Genomic DNA, 16,512 nt, shown 5'->3' on the forward strand with positions numbered 1-16,512 from the left:
GAAGGGAATTCACCCTCATGGTCCAGTTTTCAGCCAAGCAGCAGATAGGTATAGAGGGGGGACAACAACACTAGTAAGATGGAATAGTCAACCATTCAAGATCAAAAAGCCAACATTATTTTAGGACAAAGTTCAGAAGAATTGGGAAGGAGGATAGAATGAAATAAGAACAATGGGAGGAAGTGGGATAACTGTTGTTAGATGAAGGCAATTGCAATCATTGAGGTGAAGCAAAGCATATGATTTGTTGAACATTAAACTGATGATCTGCTCTATAAACCTTTATTCAATTTACAATGAAAAGTTTCAAAAAAAAAATCAAATCATAACGAGATACCATTTTTCACCCACTAAAGGGGCTAAAGGGGTTCTGTTAGCATAGTGGTTATAAGTCATCTGCTAATCTCAAGATTAGCAGTTCAAAACTACCAGCGGTTCCACTGGAGAAAGATGAGGCTTTCTGCTCCGGTAAAGATTTACAGCCTTGGAAGCCCTATAAAGGATAGTTATGAGTCAGAACTTACTCTACGACACATAACCACCACCAAAATGGCTAAGATTACAAAATAATAATAATAACAGAAAATAACAAATGTTGAGGATGTTGAGAAATTAGAAAGTTGCTGGTAAGATGCAAAATGGTACAGTCGTTGTAGAAACCAGTGTGTCATTTCCTTTTCAAACTAAAAATAAAACTACCATATGTTCCAACAATTCCACTCCTAGGCATATAGCCCATAGACTTGAAAGCAGACTCAGAGACTTGTACACAAATGTTTCATGCAGCACTATTCACAATAGCCAAAATGTGGAAACAATCTAAATGCCCGTCAAAAAATTTAATGGATAAACAAAATGCGGTATATACACATACCTGGAATACATATTCATACCTGAAACTACTCAGCCAGTAGAAGAAGCGAAATTGTGATACATGCAACAGTATGGATGAAGCTTGAAGACACTGTGCTGAGCAAAATAAGCCTAGTATCAAAAGACAAATATTGTCTGACCTGACTTATATAAAAGAAAAGGAAAATAGACAGACAGCAGGGCTTACCAGATTACCAGGAGTGGGAGGGAGGGAAAAAGGAGAGTAAAAGGGGATAGAAAAGGGACATTGATTATGGTTAGAGTTCCATAGCTAATAAGTGTAATTGCTGTCAAAAAAAAGAGAGAGAGAGAAAGAAGCCAAAGAAACTCAGATAAATGGACAAACATATCATGGCTATGGATAGAAAAGTTTAAAATTGTGAAAATGTCAATAGAACCCAAAGCAGTCTATAGTTATAATACCAACCTGATCCAAATTCTAACAACATGCTTTAATGAGATGGAAAACCAATCACCAACTTTATATGCAACACATTTATAAGGAAAGGAAAGAAAAGACACCCCAGATAAGCAAATCACTATTGAAGAAGAAGATCAAGGCAGGAGGCCTCACTACTTTAGTCTTCTACAGAACCTGCTGTGTAGCCATGGTAGTCAAAACAGCCTTGCATTGGTACCCATACCAACACTGATCAATGGAATAGAACCAAGAACACAGAAGCAAATCCATCTATCGATGGACAACTATATGTAAATTTGGACAATGAATAAGGAAGACAGTAGAAGAACTGATGTGTTTGAATTATGGTGCTAGAGAAGTATATTAAAAGTACCATGGACTGCCAGGGGAACAAGCAAATCTGTCTTGGAAGAAGTACAACCAGAATGTTCCCTAGAAGTTAGGATAGTGAGAGTCCATCTCTCATACTTTGGACATGTTCTTAAGAGGAACTAATCCCTGGAGAAGACATCACGCTTGGTAAAGTGGACTGTCAGTGAAAAAAGAAGAAGACCCCTGACTAGATGAATTGACACAGTGGCAGCAACAATGGGCTCAAGCATGGCAACAATTGTGAGGATGGTACAGGCACGGGTCACTATGAGTTGGAATCAATAGCACTTAACAACAACAGCGTGGACAGCTGGTCTTTGATAAAGGGCTGAAGTCCATTAAATGGAGAACAGATAGTCTCTTTACTAAAAGGGTCTGGCAAAATGGAATCTCCATTTGCATAACAATGAAACAGGATCCATACTTAACACTATATTCAAAATGGCTAAATACTTAACATTATATACAAAAATGGCTCAGAGACCTAAATGTGAAACCTAAGAAAATAAAGAAAACATAGGGGCAAACACTGGAGCCCTCACTGATAGCATAAATAGACTATTAAACACAATTTTAAATGCACAAACAGCAGAATATAAACGAGATAACTGAGTACTCCTAAAAATTAAATACTCATGCTCATCAAAATACTTCATCAAAGAGTAAAAAGAGAACCTAGACTTGAGGGGAAAAAGTTTGGTAATGAAATACCAGGGTGCTTCACAAAATTCCATTATCTTTTCATTTAATTTTTCTGTGAACTTTGTGGAGTCCTGGTGTGGCACTGCAGGATAATGTGCTGGACCACAAGGTCAGTTTGAACCACAAGGTTGGTGTGGGTCAGAACCTATACAGGGTCACTATGGGTCAGAAAAGACTCGACAGCACTTGACAACAACAACAACATGAGCTTTTAGAAGCCCCTTCATTTCTGAAAAGGTTTAATCTCTAAAATTTATTTTAAAAACAAAACAATAACTTTAACATCTCAACAACAAAAAGGCAATCTAATTAAAAAAAAAAAAAAATGGATGAAGGACACAATTTCACCAAAGAAGACATTCAGAAAGCTAACAAGAAAAGACACTCATGACCCAGTGAAATGGGCTTCTTGTGGAGCCTTTGTAGAGAATGGGGCCTTAGGTAGAATCCTGAGCCCCATTCAGAGCCTTCTGAGGTGGAACATTCCCACTTGAAAGGCCATGCAGACTAACCCGGAGCAGCTACAGGAACAGAAGACACTTCTTGAAAGACCAGCAGGAAAAAAAAAAAAAAAAAAGCAGACTGTTTGGCTATTACAAAAACAAGCAAGCTTACTTGGGAGCCATCAAGGGAAGCCATCAAGGACAAGCCTGCCTTCAAGACTTAAACTTCAAAGGCAACACATGAGCAGGCTTGTAAGCTTGCTGGTGACCACATTGGTCTACTTGTGAGTGGAAGAGGGGAAAGGCAGTAATGAAGACATGCACTGAGTTCAACCTTGTTCCATAGACTCCTGTCTACCTTGAGATGAGAGAGAGGAGAGGAAGGGCTGGTTAGGCCCAAGTTTGGGGAGACCTGGGGACTCCTGAGACCATGGACACTGACCTAGCCACAGGGGGCTACAGCTGAGAATGAAGCATCCAGCTGATATGAAGTGGGGGGAGTGCAAGAATGCCCAAACTTGCAGATAGTACCCATCTGACCTAGCTTGGATGGCCAGATGTTGTAAATTGCTACAATTTGATGCACTTGACCTTTACTTATGGAAGTAGTTGCTCAAAATACCAACCAAGAGGGAAGGAGTCTTCACAATAAGGATCAAGTCTATCCCCTCAGTACACAGGGTTAATAGGGACGGGCAACTTAGACATCAGCTACCTAAAATTGGGGGGCGGGGGGTGGAGCTTTAAAGGCACGAAGCAGCTGGTTTACAAGTTTTCAAGAGGGAGTTTAGTTTCAGAGCAAGAGGGGAAGGAAGACAGACTTTCCACTGAATAGTTTTCATCTTGTCTGAATGGGTCTGGTGAAAGAAGATGGGGATAGGATTCTTTTGATTCAATAGTGAGTAATTGTTATCATGACTAATTGCAATTGTCTCAACTGTAAAGGTGTAAGATGTATAACAAAAGTGGGGGAGTAGTTCATCTTACATTCCAGGAACAGAGGACCCTAGGACCATCAAGAGGTAATGGAACTTGGGATTCTAACCAGAGATGCAGAAGCAGAGGTCACTGCATGGAGAGACAGAGCAGCTGAGGAGTCTAGACTCATGGAAAGAGACAGGTTGTGTGCTGGCAGGAAGGAGGCTGGCTTGCAAAAATGTGCCCTTTGATTGTTTAAAAGATTATATATTTTTTAAAAAACAGAGGCAAATGCTGTTAACCAATGGCACATGGAAGGGATTATAATCATGGCAATGAAACAAAATACAATTGGTTGAGTGAAAAACTGATGTTATATCATATAAACTATCACTCAATTCACAAAAAAAGCTTAAAAAAAAAAAAAAGAAAGAAAGAAAGAAAGACATAATCTTTTGGTGAACTTGAACCACCCACCTTGCAGTTCAAACCGACTTTACAGTCCAGCGCATTAGCCCACAGTGCCACACCAGGACTGCCATTAACCCTGCCTGGCAGACAAGGGGGTTGTGCTGGACTGGTACCAATGTCTCCTTATGTTCTCCTCCTATTTCATCTTCTCCCCTGGCGCTCCTGGCACCATTGACCCCTGAACTCCCTCCTGGCTTTGTCTCTGAGGAGGATCTCGAATTTAAAGCAATAAATGTAGGTCTTCAAAGTGATGCTGTTCTGCAGGTGGACATTTCTGATGCTCTTAGTGAGAGAGATAAAGTAAAATTCACCATTCACGCAAAGAGCTCATTGCCAGATTTTAAACAAATTGAGTTTTCTGCTGTTGGACAACATGAGGAATGGATCTGGCTTAAAGCCCCTGGAGATAACATTGTTCCACCAGTACCACAAAGACCTGACTGGACAAACGACAGCAGCTTTGGAGACGAAGGCTTGATGACAAAGGAAGAATTCACTAAAATGAAAACAGGAACTGGAAGCTGAGTATTTGGCAACATTCAAGAAGACAGTTGCAATGCATTAAGTGTTCTTATGTTGCACATCCTATTTTGAGAAAAGATTTAAATTTCTTGGTCTTTTTGGAATATAATCAAGATTTGAGCATGCAAGGAAAAACTTTAAGAGAAACTTGAAGATTTCTTTTAAAAGATGATTAGATCAGCAGATAAAACAATTGTTTCTAGAGTTAAAGATGTAGACAGCTTCTTTGAACATGAAAGAATGTTCCTTTTAGCATTCCATAGCCAAGTTAAGGATGCATCTGCTAAATATGATAGGATGACAAGATAGCACAAAAGTGCTGCTGATGATTGCCATCAAACTGGTTCTTCGTTATACGCTTTAGTAACTCAGGATTCTCCAGGTATATGCAAGGGTTTCTCTCAAAGTTTCAAAACTGTTTGGCAAAACAAGAAAAGTAGATGCATGAGAGTCTGTTGCTGAATATCTCAAACTTTCTGATTATTTAAAATCTCAAGCTGCTAAGGATCTCCTGTGCAGAAGATCTAGGTCTCTAGTGGTCTACACTGATCGTGTAGTGGTTACAAATCCGACTGCTAACCTCAGGGTCAGTTCGAAACAACCTCAGTTCGAAACTACCAGCTCTTCAGTGGCAAAAAAATGAGGCTTTTTGCTCCTGTAAAGATTTACAGCCTCAGAACCCCTATACAGGGTCACTATGAGTCGGAACCGATTCCACAGCACATAACCACCACCAGCAATAGAGCACTGGTTAAAATAAGAGGGAAAAACTAAAGATAGAGTTCTGCAAGCTGAAACTTCCCAACAATCATGTTGTCAGAAACTTTGGGGAAAAAATCTGAATCGGCAAGGCAAGAACTTAGGGATATTACGAGAAGAGTTGCTGCATTCAGAAAAAATTAGTGGAACTGTCAGAGATAGACTTGAGGCGCGCGAAGAGTAACCTACAGCTGTGGCAGAATTGCGTGGCAGTGTTGGATGGAGACCCATACACCACACTCCGACTTCCTGCTAAAGGGCTATTTTCCTTCCGATTTCATTTTTGTTTTCTTATGATGTTAAGCTAACAAAACAATGCATCTGCTTTTCTTCAGACATCATACTTAAGATTACATGCCGCCTGTCCCCAAAACTTCTCAGAATGCTCATTAATTTAAAACAAGTCTGATTAGGATGATATTCCAGGATAAATGGATGAAGTAAAGTGGTATACAATGGTTTCTGGCAGCAAAATTCAAAAGAAAATAACTTATTGTAAACTTATAGTCTAAACCAATTACTGCGATATAAACAATGACAGCAGTGATAGTGTGTAACAGTGATTGTGGTCATTATGTCACTCGGTGGCACTGTGGAATAATGCAAGGTCGGCTTGAACCGCCAGGTCTGTGGTTCAAATTCACCAGTCATTCATCGGAAACCCTACAGAGAGTTGCTATGAGTCAGAACCGACTCGACAGCAATTAATAACATAGTTTAGAGTAGCTATAATAATATAAAAATATCCTTCTGTACTATGGAGTCCTGGTGTAATGCTGTGCATTAATGCACTGTAGTGGTTACGAATTGGGTTGCGAACCTTATGGTCAACAGTTCGAAACTACCAGCTGTTCTGTGGGAGAAAAATGAGGCTTTCTGCTCCCGTAAACCCTGGATGGGATCACTATGGGTTGGAACCGACTCGACGGCACATAACAATAACAACAAGTGCAAGGTCGGTTTAAAAACTAGAAACACCATGTGATCCAGCAATCCCACTCCTAGGTATATGTCCTAGAGAAACAGGAGCTATGACAGGAATAGACATGCCCCAAACCCATGTCCATCACAGCTTTATTCACACACAAAAAAGAAATAACGTACGTGTCCATCAACAGATGGATGAATGAACAAACTGCTCCATGTACACAAGGAATACTATGCAACTAGACAGAATAATGATGAATCTATAAAACATCTCGCAACATGGATCTATCTGGAGGGCACTATGCTGAGTAAAGGAAGTCAATCACAAAAGGACAAATATTGCATGAGACCACGATTATAAAAAGTCAAGAATAGGTTTACACTAAGAAACGTTCTTTGACAGTTAACAGAGGTAGGAGAGGGAGAACTGCTAACTATACAATGTTGTTGTTATTAAGTGTCATCAAGTCAGTTCCAACTCACAGAGGCCCTGTATAGGGTTTCTGAGGAGCAGCTGGTGAGTTTGAACTACTGACCTTTTGGTTCAACTGACCTTTCAGTCCAATGCTTATCCTACAGCACCACATGAGAGAGAACACTAGTGTTAATTTTGGTGAAGGAAAAGGCAATACACAATATAGGGGATGTCAGCACAACATGATGAAGGCATGATACAGAGAGGTAAGCAAGAATGCTCCCTAAAAGTGAGGGTGGAGAGAATTCATTTCACCTCCTTTGGGCATATTATCAAATGGAGCCAGTCCGTAGAAAAGGATATCATGCTTGGTAAAACAGGGTTATCAATACAGAGGAAGACCCCCGCCCCCAATGAGATGGATGGGCACAGTGACTACACCAACAATGTGAGAATGGCACAGGACCAGTGCTTCCTTCTGTTGTACATAGGGTCACTCTGAATCAAATCCACAGCATCTAACAGCAAAAACTGCAATGGTGAACACTATAACACACCTCCCTGCAACAATAGGAATAATGAACAGTAAGTCATAAGTAGATAAATACGTATGCTAAATGGGTAAGGGAGGTCATCTAGGAGTATACACCGACCTGTGGTTCGCAGTCTGGTGCTGATCCTATATAACTGTAACCCTATTGCCATCAAGTGGATTCCAACTCACAGTGACCCACATATAGTGTGTCCAAGACAAGAAATCTGTCCGGGAGCAGACAGACTCATCTTTCTCCTGTGGGTTTAAACTGCTGACCTTCTGGTTAGCAGCCCAGTGCCTAACCCACAGCACCAGGTAGGGCTGGGATATTTCTACATACATATTTGTAACTGCCGCATGCATATAAAATAGAACACATAAGGGGCATAGTTAAAGAAACTACTTAGAATTGGGACTGAACTACTGGACTTGAACTAGGAACATAGTTTCATGGGCCATCCAGGTAGATTGGCAAGACACAGTTCAGAAATATGTTCTACATCCTAGTCTGGTGAGGAGTGTCTACCATCTTAAAAGCTTGTGAGGGACCATCTAAGAAGCAATTATTAGTCTCCTCTTACCTGGAGCAAAGGAAGATTAAGAAAACTGAGAATTTCTCAGCCTCCTCTAACCTGAGACCAGAAGAACAAGTGCCTAGTGGTCACTACTGACCACTCTGACCATGATGTTGTTAAATGCCATCGAGTCTGTTCTGACTCATAGCTACCCAGTGTAGGGTTTCTAAGGAGTGGCTGGTGAACTTGAACCATTGACCTTGCAGTTCAGTGCATTTTCCTGCAGCACCACACCAGGACTCCAGGACCACAAAAGAAGTTAGGATAGAAACAGTGTAGAACAAAATTCAAATTGGACCAGACTTTCTGATCTGAAGGAGACTGGAGGAGCTCCTGACACTGTTGCCCTAAGAGACAATCTGACCTGAGACCTGAAGATCACCTTTCAGCCAAATAATAGATGTGTTGTTGTTGTTGTTAAGTGCCGTCGATTCTGATTCATAACTACCCTGTCTAGGGTTTCTGAGGAGCATAATGTGGGTTTGAACCACCGACCCTGTGGTTCATAGTCTAGTGCTGATCCTTCAGTGCCATCCTAGGAGTCCAAATACTAGGTTGTTGTTTTTGTTATTAAGTGCCATCAAGTCACTTCCGACCCATAGCGACCCTGTATAGGGTTTCTGAGGAGCAGCTGGTGAGCTTGAACAGCCGACCTTGCAGCTCAGACAACTTTGCAGTCTGACGCATTAGCCCATAGCGCCACACCAGGACTCCAAATACTAGGTGAGCCTACAAAATAAGCAATAATATCCACGAAGAATATGCTCCATAGAACAATCAACTACACAGGACCAAAGTGGAAATGTTTGCCCAAAACAAAAGATGAAAAGGGAGATGTTATTAAGTGCCATCGAATTGGTTAGGACTCATAGGGATCCTGTGTAGGGTTTCTGAGGAGCTGCTCGTGGGTTTGAACCACTGACCTTGCGGTCCAATCCATTATCCTGCAGCGCCACACCAGGATTCCAAAAAGGTAGGTAGGGCCAGGGAAACTCAACAAATGGAAACAAGCAGCCCAGGAAGGAAATGGGGAGAGGGCTGATACATCACATGGATTGCAGGCAATGTCACAAAACTCTCTGTATATGACTTATTGGTTAGAAAAATTTCCTACATAAACTTTCACCTTAAGCACAAAATGTTCAAAAGTATATTTGAATGAATGCAATAAAATCATGTGCATCTTGAAATATCTTGGTCAAAATATTTTATAAAAACATATCCTATGTTTAACTTGAGAAGCACATTTTCAATTTAATGAGGAAACAAGAAGCAGAAAAATATTTGGTAGATTGCAAGTAAGTTGAGAACAGAATTCATATCTTGTATTCTCCATACCCCTTAACATGTCCTACACTTAGGAATCTATAATAAATAAATACCATGTGGCGCTGTGGGTTAATGCACCAGACTGCAAAGCCATTTGAACTGCAAGGTTAGAGGTTCAAGCTCACCAGCTGCTCCTTGGAAACCCTATACAGGGTCGCTGGTAACATAGTAGTTATGAATCGGGCTGTGAACCTTAAGGTAAGTGGTTCGAAACTACTAGCTGTTCTGTGGGAGAAAGATGAGGCTTTCTGCTCCTGTAAGGATTTACAGCCTCGGAAACCCTGTACAGGATCACTATGAGTCCGAACCGACTCCATGGCACATAACAACAACAACATGGGTGGCAACTGACTCAACAGCACTTAACAACAACAACAACTAGGAAATTGGACTTCTGAAGTGACGCTATAGGATAAGTTCAGAACTGCAAGGTCGGTTTGAACCACAAGATCAGTGGTTCAAACTCACCAGTTACTGCTCAGGAAGTAACAGTTGTTAAGTAACATGGAGTCAGTTCCAACCCATAGCAACTCTGTATTGGGTTTTCAGGGAGCAGCTGGTGAGCTTGAATCACTAACCTTACAGTTCAAACCAACTTTGCAGTCCAGTGCATTAACCCACAGAGCCACAGCTGGACTCCACAACAAAAGAAAACTTAAAAGGTGTTGAAGTTGAAGTCCAGATTTTAAGGACAAGTAGTAATAATAAGCCGTGAAACTGAAACTTGATATTTAGCAGATCAGATAAAATCAACTAAAATTTTGCATTGAGAGAGGCTCAAAATTATGCAAGAGACCAAAACAGGGGAAGGTATTTTGTGCAATGGGGGTTGTGGCTTTCATCAAGTTTGAGGCGGAATGTGCCAGTTAAGAAGGTATAGTAAGGAACCATTGTGGTGCAAACAGCTGCAAAGCAAAAGGTTGGCAGTTCAAACCCACCTAGAAGCTCCATAGGAGAAAAACCTGGCCATCTGTTTCTGTAAAAATTACAGCCTAGAAAACCTTATGGGGTTTTGGAGTAGCTGGAGTCTGCTCTGGCACTCAACACTAACAACAAGGTGTTGTAGCCTAGGGTCCTACAAAGTGGAGCTTGAGGCAAAAGTGTGTGTGCTGAATCTTTGTTGGGGACTATAATCCCAGGGAAGCAGAAGTGAGGGAAAGGGGAGTGTGGTAGGGAAGGGGAGAGAAAAAAGAGATGGGATGCTAACCTGGGCTCCACTTAGGAAAAAGCACAACTAACTGCAAATAACAAGGAAGGCCCTCCAAAAGCCACAGGAATCACTGCATCCCAGGCAATCTGTTGGGGGAGGGCAGTGAAAGGCAGAAAGAAGGACTTAACCACAGGCTCCATATCCCACTGGTTACAAGTTTCCTTCCACGGGGTATCAACATCCTTGCACAACCAGACCAAGTCACACATGCATCGGTAAGTGCTCAGTGGGACTCTCACGAAGCAGGGTCCACACAGTGTTGGTCCAAGGACAGCACGAGGCAGCCACTGCCAGGCTGTCCTGAGCCCCAAGATGGGAGCAGGCAGAAGGCTATGAGGGATGTCTTGGCAAGGACGATTACAAGGGTAACTGCCAAGACCATGTCCAGGCTCTAAAAGGTATGTTTATACAAGGATCCTTGGTGGCACAACAATTAAGTGCTGGACAGCGAACCAAAAGGTGGGCAGTTCGATCCCACCCAAACAGTGGCATCCTGGGAGCAAGATCTAGTCATTTCCTCCTTGAAAGATTACAGCCTAGACAAACTGGGGCAGTCCTACTCAGTCACCTGGGGTCAATATGAGTAAAAAACTGACTTGACATGTTTACAAAGCTTCCAACAATAATCTTATAGATCACATGGGGGTGAATTTTCAAATAATAAGGCTGCTGCTCAAAGAATGTTCATCCACAGATAAATACACTATCCAGATGTGTGACTTAAGGAATTATTTGGCCTGTCTAGTTTATCCACTTTTCAAATGGATTGATGATGTACAAGTATTCTCCCAGTCCTAACATTTTTATTTTTCTCTACAATTTTTACAAAGATAAAGAAATCTAAAGACTATGTAAGTTTGATACTTTAAATGTCAAAGAGTTTTCAAATACAGTTAAGTTCCTGGGCTACAGATGTACTAACTTAGAGACAGCTCATATTTGCCTTTAATGTATGTAAATTTGCCCTCACTTTGAAATGATTGGACCAACCCCTGACTAGAAACAAATTCTTCATCACAATTATTTCACTTACCATACGTACAGAATATAAAATCATTGAAAAGACTCCCAAACCTTTTCTTGTACTAAAGTAAGACTAAATTGGAACTTTTCTGACTTGCTTTAAGAAGAGATCTTGCTCATAACCCAGGGCCTGCCTGTATTTTATTAGTAAATAAGGAACCAAAATTAATATAATGAAATGTAACTTAGATAAATGTCAAGTTCTGGGTTTGGGTCCACACAATAGATTCCATTAATATAGATTAGGGGAGATTTAGCTCAACAGTCATTTGTTGTGAAAAACAAGAGTACCCACTACTAACCCTGAGGATTTCTGTTGACCCCAAAGTCTAATAAATGAACTGCTCAAGAAGCATATACTTACTGGGGTTCCTTCACTGAGAGGGAGGTTGCATAAGATAAGACAACCTTGAATGACCCATCTTAAAGTTTCAAACTTCCTTCATGCTTCTCCCTGCACCTCAGTACAGTTAGCAACAACGTTGGACTCTATGGCACAGGGTACAGTCACAAGAAGGTCAAGTGCTCTTATAGGATTTTAATGGGATCACTGAACAGCGCAAAGTCACTCCTGGCTTTCCCTTCTCCTCATCTCCAAGGGGAGATAGTTCTGCATTGTGGCTCCCCTGCCTGGTGTATAAAGTCACCTACACACAAAGCTTATAGCCTTAGGCAGCTTCGGGAATCCTCTCTCAGCTCTTCAAGAATTATAGGCATTCAAAGGTGGTCCCCTGGAGTGTACCGCCACTCTACTGACTGGAACCAAATCTATCTTAAAGTTGGAATTATGATCCAGTTGGGGACTGACCGTGATTTAATACCATCCAAGCACTAGAGCGCACACTTCTTAAAGCAACCGTTGTAAATTATTTGTGGCTAATTCTGCTGGTGGATGGAGGGCATGGTATTCTCAAGTACAAGAGCCCAGCTTGTATCTAATAATTGTTATATCTTCTCTGAAATTTACTGCCGATGTCTCAATTTTAACAATTTAAATAACAAGCCTAACCAAGTGGAACAAGACTCAGGCAGGCTGGTGCTCTTGATGAAAGCAGGACAAGTCTTACGTCTGAGCACATTTTTCCTTTGACATGAACAGTGACACGCAGAGATGAAATCTGGTTAAAGTGGTAGGTTTCTCAGCCCTGTGACAGCTTCTGAAGCTAAGCAAAACAATTTCAACAGAGTGCACGCATATACTTGTTAACTTTACTTAAGAAGACTGATTAGAGACAAGGCTTATAAATATGATAATAAGAGGTAGGAGGTAGAAAGGTAAACTAAAGGAGCTAGGTAATTGGCACCACTGTTTGCTTCAATTCTAATGAACAGCAATGAAGTCATCTCTGGGTAGTACAAACAGTTAACACATTCAGCTGCTAACCTAAAGATGAAAGGTTCAAGTCCACCCAGAGACAACTCAGAAGAAAGGCTGGGCCATTTACTTTCAAAACATCAGCCATTGAAATCTTATGAAACAGTGTTCTTCTCTGACACAAATGGGGTCCCCTTCGGTCATGATTAAATGGGTGACAACTAGTTTCTGTAGTCCTCACCTTTGAGTGCATCTGTTTCTCTAAAATCTGGTTGGAGCATCTTCACTGTCCAAGTATGAATGAAGAAAGCACATTTATATTTTACCTGTCGTTGAACCGGTGTTGGTATTGCGAATGATCAGACAGGTCTGATTTTCTATAGATACAGTCTCATTATTCATTTGACTCTCTTCCCTCTGTGCCATAAAAAATTTTGCTAATCTCAGAAGAGATTTTATGTTTAGAATTACCTAACACATGCAAACTCGGATCTGTTCTGAAAGTTAACTGCACCCTTGGTAGCCACACTACCAGGCTGTGAGGAGAAGTTGCAACATGGCCAACAGAATTTCTTCCAAATTGCAAGTTCTTATGTAAAAGAGGGAGTCCTGGTATGGGGCTGTAGGATAAGCATTGGACTGCTAACCACAAGGTTGGTGGTTAGCAACCACCCACCTGCTGCTCCTTGGAAACCCTATACAGGGTCTCTGTGAGTCAGAAGGACTCAACAGCACATAACAACAATAACAGTGTAAATGAGAGGAGGCTAGCCTAGGAGACAAAAGACCTTAGGAAATTCACTTGGCTTCTGTGGATCACTGTTTCTTCTTTAGTTAAGTACAGAATTGGACTGTACAATGTCAGATCCCTTCCAGGTCTGCCATCCTGAGATTCTCGGCTCATAATCCAATAGTAATTAAGACTATTACAAATTTACTTGCATTACTTTAAATTAAGGGAGCATAGTGACTGTGGATAAACACTGGACTTCGAACCACAACATCTGTGGTTCTAGTTCCATAGGGGAAAAAAAATGAAGCTTTCTGTTCCCATAAAGATTTATAGCCTAGGAAACCCTATAAAGGGTTTCCATGAGTCAGTACCAACTTGACAACATTTAACAATAACAACAACACTTTAAATATGAAAAACCTTAATATGGTATGATCACTTTAAAAAATAGTTTCACAGTTTCTTAAAAGATTAATCATACACCTACCATATTTCATTGTTGTTAAGTGCGCTCATGTTGGTTCCAACTCATAGCGACCCAGGATTGGATATCCAAGGCTTTAAGTCTTCATGGGAGCAGAAAACCTCTTCTTTTTCCTGAGAAGTGACCCGTGGGCTAGAACTGCGGACCTTGGGATTCACAGTCCAGTGCTTATGAGGATCATTTCAGTGTATGGATATCCCACAATTTGTTTATCCATGATAAATGTTTCTGTTGTTTCCAGTTTGGGGCTTTTAAAAATAAAGGTGCTATAAAAATTCATGTACAAGTTGTTGTGTGGACTCATATGCTTACATTTCTCTTGAGTGTTTAATGATGACCAATATGATAATCCTGGTATGATGTAACCACAGTTCCAGCCATCACATTGTTGTTGTTGTTGTTGTTAAGTGCCGTCAAGGTTCCGACTCATAGTGACACCATATAGGGTTTCCAAGGAGCGGCTGGTGGATTTGAACCACTGACCTTGCAGTTCAAACCAGCCTTGTGGTCCAGTGCTTATCCTACAACGCCACACCAGGACTCCATAAAGATCACAGGCTGGAAAATCCCATAGAGGAGATATGCTCTGTTCTATAGTGCCCCGGTGAGTTGGAATTGACTCAGTGGGGTGGGGGGTGGGGGGGGTGGCGCTTTGATTTTGAATGCAAGATTGATTCCCAGGGTCTTTCACACTCTGCGCCCCCAAATCGTATCTCAGATTGAAACTCCTGCTACACAGAAATTCAACCCTTATGACAAGCCTAGCACATGAAATGGCAGGTATCACAAAGGAAATCTGGGAAATTTTTTGCTAAAATGCCACCAAGCAGCACTGAGCATCTCTCCTGCTAGCTCCCCTACACATAATCATCCACCAACCCTGAAATTTCACAAACTGAAAAATGGATTAAGGGCTTTTCCAAGTATGATTATAGCAAATGCCCCAGAGATGAGCTGAAACTATCTAATGATTACAGCCAGTCTGAAATCAGTCCTAAGTCTGGCTGTTAGAAATCCTGGCCACTGCACCACACATAGTGTCGTACTAACTCTAGACTCTCTGCAGATCCCATAAAAAAAAAACATTTCATCCAAAGACTCATCTGACTGAAGGGGTTCAAATTTATCATGAAGTCTGTAGGTGGTACAAACGGTTAACACACTCGGCTGCTAGTGGAAAGATTCGAGATTCAAATGTACGCAGAGCCACTTTGGAAGAAAGCCCTGGGGATTGGCTTCCAAAACTCAGCCACTGCAAACCCTATGGATGGAGCACAGTTCTACTTTGACACCCATGGGGGTCCCATGAGTTGAATTGACTTGGCAACTGGAAGTAGCAGTAGTACAATCAAAGATGCATTCTATATTATGATCCAGTACATATATATACATTTGTGTTATACATATATGCACATATAAACATATAACTGAAGTCAACTACTAGGATTCTATCTACTACAGAATAGCTATTCAATAATTACTTGTAGAACAAACAAATCAAAACAAAGCTTTAATGAAACAGTACTTACCTTTACCAGGTGCAATGCACTCAGATATTTTCTATTCCTTTCCCTATTCCCCCCCCACCACTTTGTGTGTGTGTGTGTATATATATATATGTCTTGGCATGGCACTAGACCGCAAGGTCACCTTGCACTCACCAGCCACTCCTTGGAAACCCTAGACAGGGTCCCTATGAGTTGAAACCGACTCAACTCTCTTAACAACAACCCACCAGAAAAAAACCCAGGTGGTCTCCTGGTTAAAGCACTCAACCGCTAACTGAAAGGTTGCCATTTAGAACCCACCAGTCCAGCCGATCCTTGGGAGAAAGATGTGACATTCTGCTTTTGTAAAGATGACAGGCTTGGGAAATCTATGAGGCAGTTTAACTCTTGTGGCATAAGGTTGCTATGAGTCAGAATCGACTTGATGGCAGTGGTTTTGGGTTTTGGTAAAGTGATTTCAGCACCCACTGTAGTTAGTTGTCACTGAGTCAGTTCCACCCCATGGCAGGCAACCTTATGTGAGACCTGGGATGAGTAGAGTGTATGCTGCTTGATTACATGCCATCCTCATGGTCTCTAACATGCTGAAGTCCATTGTCGCCTTCCAATGTAGGGGGCTGATCCAAGGTGTCTAGGATGTGAATTTTCAGAAGTAAATCGCCAAGACTTTCTTCCTAGTCTGTCTTAGAAAGCTCTGCTGAAACTGTCTATCACAGTTGACCCTGCTAGTCTTTGAAATACTATTGGTATAGCTTCCAATATCATAGCAACACACAAGCCATAATTATATGACAAAAAGACAAACAGAAGATGGCCATCACCCACTATCAGGAGCAAACTACACCAAGAAACGCCAGGACTCCAGAAATACTCGGCTCTTAGGGGAATTGTGTGTATTGCTTGTCTCACACTGGAAACTAGTGGAGCATGCCAGGTAGGATGCAGAGGCTTACGGACACTGGAGACCAGCAGGTCAA

At 41.4% G+C, this 16,512-nt stretch overlaps 1 pseudogene; it reads left to right on the forward strand.

Annotated features, from left to right (window-relative positions):
* LOC102835994 overlaps positions 1-5,789 on the forward strand; it is a 26,913-nt pseudogene extending 21,124 nt beyond the window's left edge.
* Positions 5,790-16,512: the final 10,723 nt, after the last annotated feature.

This window comes from Chrysochloris asiatica, unplaced genomic scaffold, assembly GCF_000296735.1.
Source record: "Chrysochloris asiatica unplaced genomic scaffold, ChrAsi1.0 scaffold00006, whole genome shotgun sequence".
In the NCBI taxonomy this organism is placed as follows: domain Eukaryota; kingdom Metazoa; phylum Chordata; class Mammalia; order Afrosoricida; family Chrysochloridae; genus Chrysochloris; species Chrysochloris asiatica.